The sequence below is a fragment of the Panthera onca genome, chromosome F1, assembly GCF_046562875.1.
Source record: "Panthera onca isolate mPanOnc1 chromosome F1, mPanOnc1 haplotype 2, whole genome shotgun sequence".
In the NCBI taxonomy this organism is placed as follows: domain Eukaryota; kingdom Metazoa; phylum Chordata; class Mammalia; order Carnivora; family Felidae; genus Panthera; species Panthera onca.
Window position 1 is genome coordinate 42,708,915 of NC_138355.1, and position 9,544 is coordinate 42,718,458.

At 53.5% G+C, this 9,544-nt stretch overlaps 1 long non-coding RNA gene across 1 annotated transcript; it reads left to right on the plus strand.

Annotated features, from left to right (window-relative positions):
* The first annotated feature begins 3,953 nt into the window (after positions 1-3,953).
* Positions 3,954-8,585, plus strand: LOC144614892 (uncharacterized). Its single transcript, XR_013553175.1, has 3 exons — positions 3,954-4,271; positions 6,496-6,616; positions 8,505-8,585. It is a non-coding gene; the product is annotated as an uncharacterized LOC144614892 (long non-coding RNA).
* Positions 8,586-9,544: the final 959 nt, after the last annotated feature.

The window sequence follows — 9,544 nt, forward strand, 5'->3', positions numbered from 1 at the left end:
CAGCCCCGACCAGGAGTTTGGATTTTGAACGGATCACTCACCCAAATGACTCCGAATGAATGCAAAAGAGTTTGCTGTAAATGAGCACCCCTGTTACTTTAAAAGGGTAGTTCTGTTTGTTTTCTGCTATTGATTTCCCACCATTATCAGAATCAGAAAGGAGGTCTGTGCGTTCCATAGGATCAGGTATAAAACAATAAGGTAATTTACTTTTTTCCTTTCTTGCGCATTTAAGTATATTATGTGAACATTACACGTTTGCAAACCTGCACCTTCATACCTAAAAACTAAGAAATATCCTACTCAGCGTTGGAGACCCCCACAGGCCCGGAGCCTGGTGCAGAGTGCGTCTGGCTTCATATAGAACTGGGCTGGGCATCAGGGGTCCGTCGGGGATCTCCAGGGGCCTGGGCTCTGGCCTGCAGCGGGCTGCTGTTCTGTGGCCAGTTGGGGTGAGTAATGCCTCTCCCATTGTCAGACCGATGATGACGGTATAATCAGCACAAACAGCAATTAGGGTAATTGTTCTGTTTAGACGTAACCCAACTTCACTGCCTGGGTCGGGAGAGAGTCTCTGAGGCTCTCTCTGAGGGCCGCGTGCTGCTGCTTCTGGCTTGTCACAGTGCCCACGCTACAAGGTGCTCGTGCTAGGGGAGAGGGTGGGAGGCTGAGGTGGGTGAGGAGGGGAAAAGTCACTGCTGGGGGAAGTCCCACTATCTAGGCCTGGCGGGCAGGTGGCGGCGGGGGGGGGGGGGCAGGCGGGGGGGGGGGGCGCTCTGAGCCGCTCCCAGCGTCCAGCTGTGCCTCCCGCTGCCTGCTTACACCCACAAACCTCATCGCCATGGAGACTGACCTCCGCTCCCGCCAAACCCAAGCACCTTCAGGCAGCAGGCAGTTTCCCAAGGGAAATGAAGCTCAGATCCCCCTGATCTGAGCCAACTGGCCTCCCTCCCGCCCAAACCCCCAAACTCCAGGCCTCACTCAGATTCCCCAGCAGCTCCAAGTGGAGACACGTGCACCGTCAGGGGGCCTGAAGAGGTGGTGACCCAACCTTCCAGGGCAAGAGGAAAGCAGAGGAGGGTGGGTAGGACACAAAATGGATGTTTTATCAGGACCTGGCAGGTTGGACTCCAGGATAGGAGGGGAAAGAACTGGTGAGTGAGGAAGCCCCAGAATCCCCCCCTCCCCGCCCCTGTCCCCATCCTGTAAGTGGGAGAAGGGTCGTGAGGAGGAGTGACGACCCAGTGGCTTTCTGCAGGCTGTTGCTTCTCTCAACAATCTTATTTTCTTTCATCTTTATAACGAGCCTGGGAGGCAGTCGCCTTCACTCCCATTTCACAGGCTCAGAGAAATGGAGTCTTTGCCTAAGAGGCCCTTAGCTGTGACAAGTGCTGGTCTTCCGTTCTTTCGCGAGCCCAGTACAGGCCCCAAACTCACGAGCTATGAGATCATGACCTGAGCCCAAGTCAGAGGCCCAGCCGACTGAGCCACCCCGGCGCCCCTCCTCGTATCAAGTCTTAATCATAGTTTTGGAGATCTTTTTAAAAACATTTATTTGTACATGACTTTAGAGCTTACTAAGTGCTCTTACACAAAACAGGGAGCCTTGTTCTTCAAACAGCACCGCAGGGAAGCGGGTGACAACGAGATGATGGCATTTGACAGATCGTGTTAGGAGACTTGTTACTCCGAGTGTGGTCTGAGGACCCACAGCATCAGCGTCACCTCGTTGCTTGCTGGAAATGCAGACCCTTCGGCCCCACCCCAGACTTGCTGAATCAGAATCGGCATTTTAACAAGATTCCTAGGTGATTCCGTGCACATTACGATTTGAGAAGTACTGACTGTGAGCATCTACTCCAACCCCCTCATTTGACTAGCCGGGAAACTAAAACCCAGAGAGGGCAAAGGACTTGCCCAAAGTCACACAGCAAATTGGTGGCCAAGCCAGGCCCAGAGCTCTGCTTTGCACTGGGTAGAGTGAGGTACGGAGGACTCACAGGGCTCTGTCTACCTCACCGTCCATCCTGTCGCGCCCCACCCAGTTCACCCTGCTCACTACATCGAGCAGGCCGGCTGCACCCCACTCTGACCATCTCCAAGAAGGTACAGTGATCCCTGAGGACTTTTCTGCAAACAACAACAAAAACTAAGCTTCTTGTTAAAGCCCAGTAGATGTGACCAATGAGGGAGCCCGATGGACCTTCAGAAACAAGTTCTTGCCCAGTAGCCCCGTGGTGGCTCTCTTCCTCAACAGGACCTCAGTTTACCCGTCTAAAAAGGGAGTATCAGGGGGCCTCCCAAGGCTCGTGAAACTGCCTGAGCTCTCACAACGAAAGCCCCGTGGAAAGACAAGGTCCCATTATGTCTTCTTGTGTTTAATTGTGTCTGTGTGGCGTTGACTGCCTAAAGACACCCCATTAAGTGGGAAGTATGAAAATGATGGGCCGCCAGGGCTGAGCAGTTGGATGTTATTAGAGGCTGGGCCCTTCTGACTTCCTGGCAGAGGCGTAACTGGCTTCATAAATTCCTCCCGGGGGAGAGGTGACGTCGTCCGTGGCCGCTTCCCTTTTCCCAGACCCGTTGGTGCATCAGTCTGTCCTTGGCATGGAGTGAAACCAAACGAAAAGTTGGTGGCAAAGAGGGAGGGCCAGAGGGGGTGAGAGGCGGGCTGTCGGCCCTGACTGGGAGCCAACAGGTCCTTGCGCGGCACCATGGCTGAGGGACTGCGTCATGCACCCCCAACTCAGGGCCAGTCCTGGGTCTGACATACTGGCGAAGCCACGTGCTGAGGGAGTTTGCTGAGAGAGGTTGACAGCTCATGTCAGGTGACCGACAGAGTTCCGAATACATGTCTGTTTCCTAGGGCGGCCACACGAATGGCCACAAACAACAGAAATTTATTCTCTCACAGTTCTGGAAACCAGAAATCCAGAGCCAAGGTGGTTCCTTCTGGAGGCTCTGAGAATCCATACCACACTTATTCCAGCTTCCGGCCTTCCTTGGCTTATGACAACATCACTCCGGTCTCTGCCTTCACACAGCTTTCTCCTCTGGGCCTCAAATCTCCCCTGCCTTTCTCTTGGAAGGACACTTCTTGGATTTAGGGCCTCTCCTAAATCTAGGATGATCTCATCTCAAGATTCTTTACCTAGTTACATCTGCAGGGACCCTTTTTCCAAATAAGGTCACATTCACGGGTTCTGGGAGTTAGAACACAGACATAGATTTTGGGGGGGAGGGAAGCCACCATGCAATCTACTACTGTGTCCCCCAAAGACTGTACTTCAGTGGCTTCCTCCACCCCAGAAGTCTTGTGGTATGTGGGGTGCCATGTGGAGGAAAGGCACTGGCTTGGGGTCGTGGGAAGAACCTCCAAGACGAAGCTCTGCCACGACCCAGCAGCATGGGCAAGTCTCACAGCCTCTATGAGCCCCAGTCTTCTCGTCCTTACAATGGGGGCAATAAGAGGCGTGAACGCTTCTCTCAAGGGGCTGATGGGCAGGGACAGAAAACCACGTTGTAGACCGTAGAGAACCAGATAGATGTGAAGCATTCTCGTGATTCTACTTGCAAACAGACGAAAGCAGATGCGAAAACCAGCCAAGCCAGCGAGTAATCAAAAGTATTCACTCCCTTTGAGTTATCACATGATTTCTCTTTGCTGCACTAAGAGCAAAAACTCTTTGCCCTGCACTGCAAAAGTTGCCTTCCACAGTTCTGTGCTGTCCAGTATTGCCTGTTTTCCAAAAGGCCCCCAAATTCTGTCTCTGCTGTCACATTGCCCACCTTCCCCAACCCTGTCCTCATCCCCAGCCTGAGCACTGGAGCTTATGTGGGGGTTAGGAAGTCACCAGGGGAGTCCTGCGCTGACCCCCCTTGCCAATCCAACCCCAGTATTCCTGCTCAGCAGACCAATTTCCAAGACAATGGGGTGGAAGACAGAATCCTCTGTCATAGAGGCCATTCAGGGTGTTTCTTGGGGCAGTAGGGGCTCCCAGGGCAGATGGTCAAGGTCCAGGATGGATAGATGCAAAGCATGTCTACAGTCCCCTTTGGAAAGGAGTGAGTGGTACAGAACCCCCTGGCCTGGCCACTCTGCCCCTTCACCCCACTCCCTCGACGGAACCGTGGCAGCCAGTGGACAGTGAAGACCGGAGATGGTTGGAGGGTCAAGGTGTCAGGTGACCCCACAACTCCTCAAGAGCTCTTGGCCAGAATGGGCCCGCATCCAGCCCCAACTCCGGCAGGGCTTAAAGTCATGGCCTCTGGTATGATGATAGGACCGGGAAAGAGGGTAGGGGTAGGTGGGAGCAGAAAGGTGCCCAGAGGGGCATCTGGTCACAGGGATGTCATAACAGAGCACACAGAAGGAACGTAGGTCAACAGGACAAACGTTTCCTGAGCCACTGCGATGTTCAGGGCCCTGCAGTAGGCCAGCGGGTGGTGCAGAGCTTACAGAGTTCCAGGGGGCAAGTGTGCCGTGCTAAAGTCACACAAGACAGGTACAAATTATACCAAAAGTTGGGGGAGAGATGGGAGGACTTCTGGCTCAGAGCAACTGGGGAGCCAGCGAAGAAAGGCAGGAGCATCTGAGATGGGCTGCGGGTGGCGGGGGGGGGGGGGGGGGGGGGGGGGCGGGACTCCCACGGGACCAGATGGGCAGAGGTGAAGCAGCAGCCTGTCCAGCCAGAGGGAGCGGCATTAGTGCCCCGTCGTGGCTCCTAACTCAGGTCCGGTTGGTGGCAGACTACAGACCTGGGAGCAGCCCGGAGCCCAGGGCCCTGCTGAGCACGGATCTGGGAGACGCCTGGCCTGCGTCTTGTTATCGGTGTTCCTAGTAAGAAGGCACTGGGCTGGGCTGTCTGCAGGAGGCTGTAGCCACAGCAATGGGGCAATGCAGGCAGGAGGGCTCCGCCACTCGGCAGGTTCTGAGCCTGGCCCGAGGCCCTGGCGCATCATGGCTCCCGTCAGTGCCCGTCCACGGCCTGGCAGGCTGCTAGCCCAGCAGCTCAGAGCAGAAACACTGTCAGGGTGCCAGCTGCCCTAGGTGTGGCTGCCCTGTCTGCAGGCGCGGGCGGGTGACTCATCAAATTACCATCGAAGCTGTGCGGGGCTGGGGCTGGGCAGGTGACTGCGAGGCAGAGAGGGGGAGAGCAGGGCTCTCCAGCTCTTTGGGCACACACCCCACGCTGTTGCCAGCTTCACGGCTCCCACAGCCTTTCCCTGGGCTGCTGCCTCACCTCCCAAGTGCTAGCAATTCTTCTGGCACAGGGCTGCAGGAGCAGGACCTCCAGGAACCGCAGCCTCCGAGGCTCCTCTCCTGCCTTGGTTTCCCTTCAAACCTCAGGCCCCAAAGGGAGGAGGGGACCGTGCCCCCATGGTGGAGGAGGGAGGACACAGACACCCCGGCCTTCACAGGGCCGTGTCACCATGCCTCTCTGCATTCGATTGACTCTTCTGACAAATCAAGGGGCTAGACCAGATGGTCTCTGAAGTCTCCTCCACCTCTGAAGTTCTCCCGTTTCCAAGGGCGATCATGACAGAGCCACGTTGTAGACAGCAGTGCTGGGCCGGGAGGGAGGAGGGATGGGGTCGATGGGAGAGAGGCAGAGCAGAACCTGGAAGGAGGCACGGCTCAGCTCCTAGGGGAGGGAGGAATGCGTGAGGCTCTGAGGTTAAGGAGGAGAGGCACACGGTGGGAACTGGATAATAGTGTCAAACGGAAAGCAGAAGAGAGGGAAGTCAGATAAAAGGCCACAGGTGCTACTGGAGGGAGAAAGGAAATTCTGTTTATTATTAAGCACCTACAGTGTACCAAGCACTGTGTTAGATATTTCATATATGTTTGTGGCCCTAAGAACTCTGTGAGGTAGGTGTGACTAACCTAATGTTACAAATGAGGAAACTGAGGTACAAGGAGAGGTTAAGCGGCTTGTTCACTGTCACGCAGCTAGCCGTAGCAACGCTGGGGTGCAAAATTTGGTCTGTTCACTCCCAAGCCCCATTCTGGTTTTCCCAGGGTGCCTCCCAGGGAAAGCTCTGGAGTCTGGAAAGCTGAGGGCCTCCCAGGGTCCTGAGGGTGGGGCTCAAGCCCAGAGCCCTAGTCCGGCCAAGGGTTCGCAGAACCGCACTGCTGGCCGGGGCAGGGTGGGGATGGCAGGTAGTGCACGTGGAAAGACAGTCCAGGGGACGCTAGCCCCGGGAGCACAAAAGTGGAATTCTGGGCTGGCAGAGGGGTGGGCTGCAGAGCCACTCCAGTGCTGACAGCAGGCAGTTGGGACACTGCTGTGTTATTATTCATCACCTTCCCTCCTTCTCTGGCCTCGGCTCCACCCACCCCGCCCAGAGAGACCAGAATGGCAGCTATGAGAGCGTGAGTTCTGGCTGCTGGGGGCCCTGGGTGCACACCCTGGCCTCGCCCCTTAGCCGGCCGTCCAGGCCTTGCTCTCCCGCCCTCCGCACCAGGCCCCTGTTCTCTCTCTTCTCCCGCAGCCAGTGCTTCCTCCTCATCTTCCTCCGGGGCAGAGCAGCACTGGGCACAGGCCATCCCTCCTGTCCAGGCCTTCATGAATGGGGAAGATCCAGGGTCACGAGCTCCAATCTTCCAATCAAGGTGGGGAGCGGCCTCTGCCGTTCCCTTCCCCTCCAGTTTGCCTGTTTCCCCGTCCATGGCTGGGAGCCTTTCTGTGCACCCTCTGTACCCTCCGGGCACAACGGTGCTATACAACAGACCTGCTGCGGGAACCCACAACTAGGGGTCATAAGGTCACACCGGGAGTCAGGTGGAGAATCTGGTCCATTCCTGCCCCAGTACCCCGAGGGCAGCAAGGATCCAGGATTCTGAAAGAGTTCACTACCCAGTTTCATCCATTCCTATCCTTGGGAAGATGGCTTCCTGGCTTCGTTTCTCCCAAGATGACCAAGTCAGGTCAAAGGGGTGAGCGAACTCTGACTTCCTGATGTAAACTTCCCTCAGGAAGTGAGAAAGGCAGCTCATCTCTTCCCCCCACTCTTGAGACGGGCAGCTCCTCTCATGCTTCAGAGCTCAACCTGCACTCTGTCCCAGCCTCTCGTTCACGTCCTTCACAGCACTTAATATAGTCTGTAATCATTTTGTCGGCATATGTATTAGTTTACTCTTTGTCTACTCTCTTAGAATGTAAGCCCAGAGAGAACAGGGCCCGGACTTTTTTCTGGGTCATGTTCCCAGGGACTGGCGTGGCACAGAGCCCATCTAGACATTCAGTGCATATGTACGTGACTGTCTGGGACTGCTCCACACAGAGGAAATAGTGTGTGTGCAAAGGCCCAGAGGCAGACATCTGCATGGGCTGAGGGCTGGTAGAGAAACCAAATAAATGATAAGGGAGACTGTTTAAACATTGGGGAGGTGGCAGTGTGGCTCACCAAGGAAGGTTATAAGGTGCCTGAGTTAGGTGGCCACTGAAGAGCCTGCTAGCTGACCAAAAGAACTCGCTAGAAAAGGCTGGAAAGTAGGGAGTTGGCCCCTTGGCCACTGTCGCTGTCCACGAAGTCTGAAGTTGCCTGGAACAGAAAAATAGAGCTAAGTAAGGTGAGGCTGTGCTGGCAAGCTTAGGGGGTCCACAAAAGAAGGTTATCCAACTCTCTAGGGGTATCTGCATCAGTTTGGGGTAGAGGGGAAAGCTCTCCAGTCACCCGAGGGGCTGGAAACTAGGCAAGAAGAATCTTCAGCCCGATCAATCTTAGAAGCAGCAAGAGCCCCAGAGGCCTCCTCTCAGTCTTCTTCACCTGGGCCAGTCCTCCCACCTGGCCCAGCCCCCGCTCCTCCCATCTCTAGACTGTAAGTTCTATAAAGGCAGGACTTTGTCTTCTTTACCATTGTATCCCCAATGCCTAGGATAAGGCCTGTCCCATAGTAGAGGCTCAATAAATACTTGCCGACTAAATAAGTCCATATTCTACATGTTAATGAATGAAACTTGAGGTCACAGGACATTTCGCTTCTAAGAGCACACTGCAGGTGACGTGTGGGTCACAGGCAGCGCTGTGGGGAAGGCAACAGAGAGAAGCAGAACCCCGTCCACACTCATTTATGCTAACTCCTATGAGGATGACAGTTGACTCACTTTGTTCCAGAATCAAATCAAAATTAACTTCTTTCGAGATGCTTTTCCCAAACCATCCCACACCCTCTAAACTCAAATTAACCCATATTTGTTAGCATTTTTTTAACCATCTACAAATACATTCTAAAAGTCACCTGAAAGCATTTCAGAGCTCAGCTCGCATGACAGAGTCTCACTGACATTTATCCTTCCCCTTAGGAGGGCTACCCTCTTCTCTGGCCTGTTTCTGAGGCAGGATCCCAGGAGGCAGAAGAGAGAGGTGATGGGAAAAACCCTGGTCCCCCCCACTCCAAACCATACACGTGAACCCCGAACCTACCTTTCTAGCCTGAATATACCTCGCTCACTTTGGGTCAGAATGTGTGACTGATCCCCTTTCTTTCCTTCTCCCAGGGAGAAGTCAGACCTTGTTTCAAATCAAGGCTTCACCATTGATGTGTTTCCGCTTCTGCAAAATAATACTTCCTCAAGGGCTATTGGAAAGATTATATCAAATAATATATACCAAGTGGACCTGTTATTGGTCCTGCAGATCCTAGCACTCCCTCTGTCCACTGCCAGGCTTCCCTTCGCGCTCGTGTGGGGTAGAAGAGACAAAGAAAATATTGTCCAGGAGAGCTGGTTCAAGGTTCTCCTGCCCTACATATCCCCATGATTGACATCAGAATTCCATAGTGTTAGGGTGAGGGCAGATTTGGTGAGCTATCAAATCTACCTCCACTCTTTACAGATTTGGTTCCAGGACAGAGGAAGGGACTTGTCTGGCATCACAAAGCTAGTTAGTGACACAACTGGCCTGACTTTCATGCTACATGATGGAAATAGATGCTGATAAAAGATTGATCCATGGAAGGCTTTTGAGCCAGATGCTTGTCACAGGGAAATCAGGGGGCACTGCCGTGGGGCACCCAGACTCTGGATTCAGGGTGCCTGTGTGTGGCCTTGTCTCTGCCACTTGCCAGCTTGGTGACCTCACTGAGTCTCAGTTTCGTCATCTGAAAAGGAAAGATGATGGCACCGATCCTGATACTTTTAGGATCACTGTAAGGATTCAAATGAGATGATCCACGTAAAGGGCCCAGAACCATGCCTGGTTTATAGGTCTGGTGCTTGTAGGAGCACAGCAAGTGTTGGGTATTGCTCTCAATATATCAAAATAATGTCCGTATCAAAATAATAGAGAAGTATCTAGAAAAACTGAACTTCGTATCTGGAAACAATTTTAAAGATGATCAGTTTCAGCTTCCAGAGGGATAAGTATGGCCTTTCATAGCAATATAGGGTGCACCAATCACCTCCTCAGGGCCCTTCCACAACTTAGAGGGAGCAAAATTATCATTATTTAAAGACATAATTAACACTTGTTATAGCTAGCATGTTAGGTTTTAGATAGGCCAAATGCATGATACAATGGAGTTGTATTTTTATGTGCT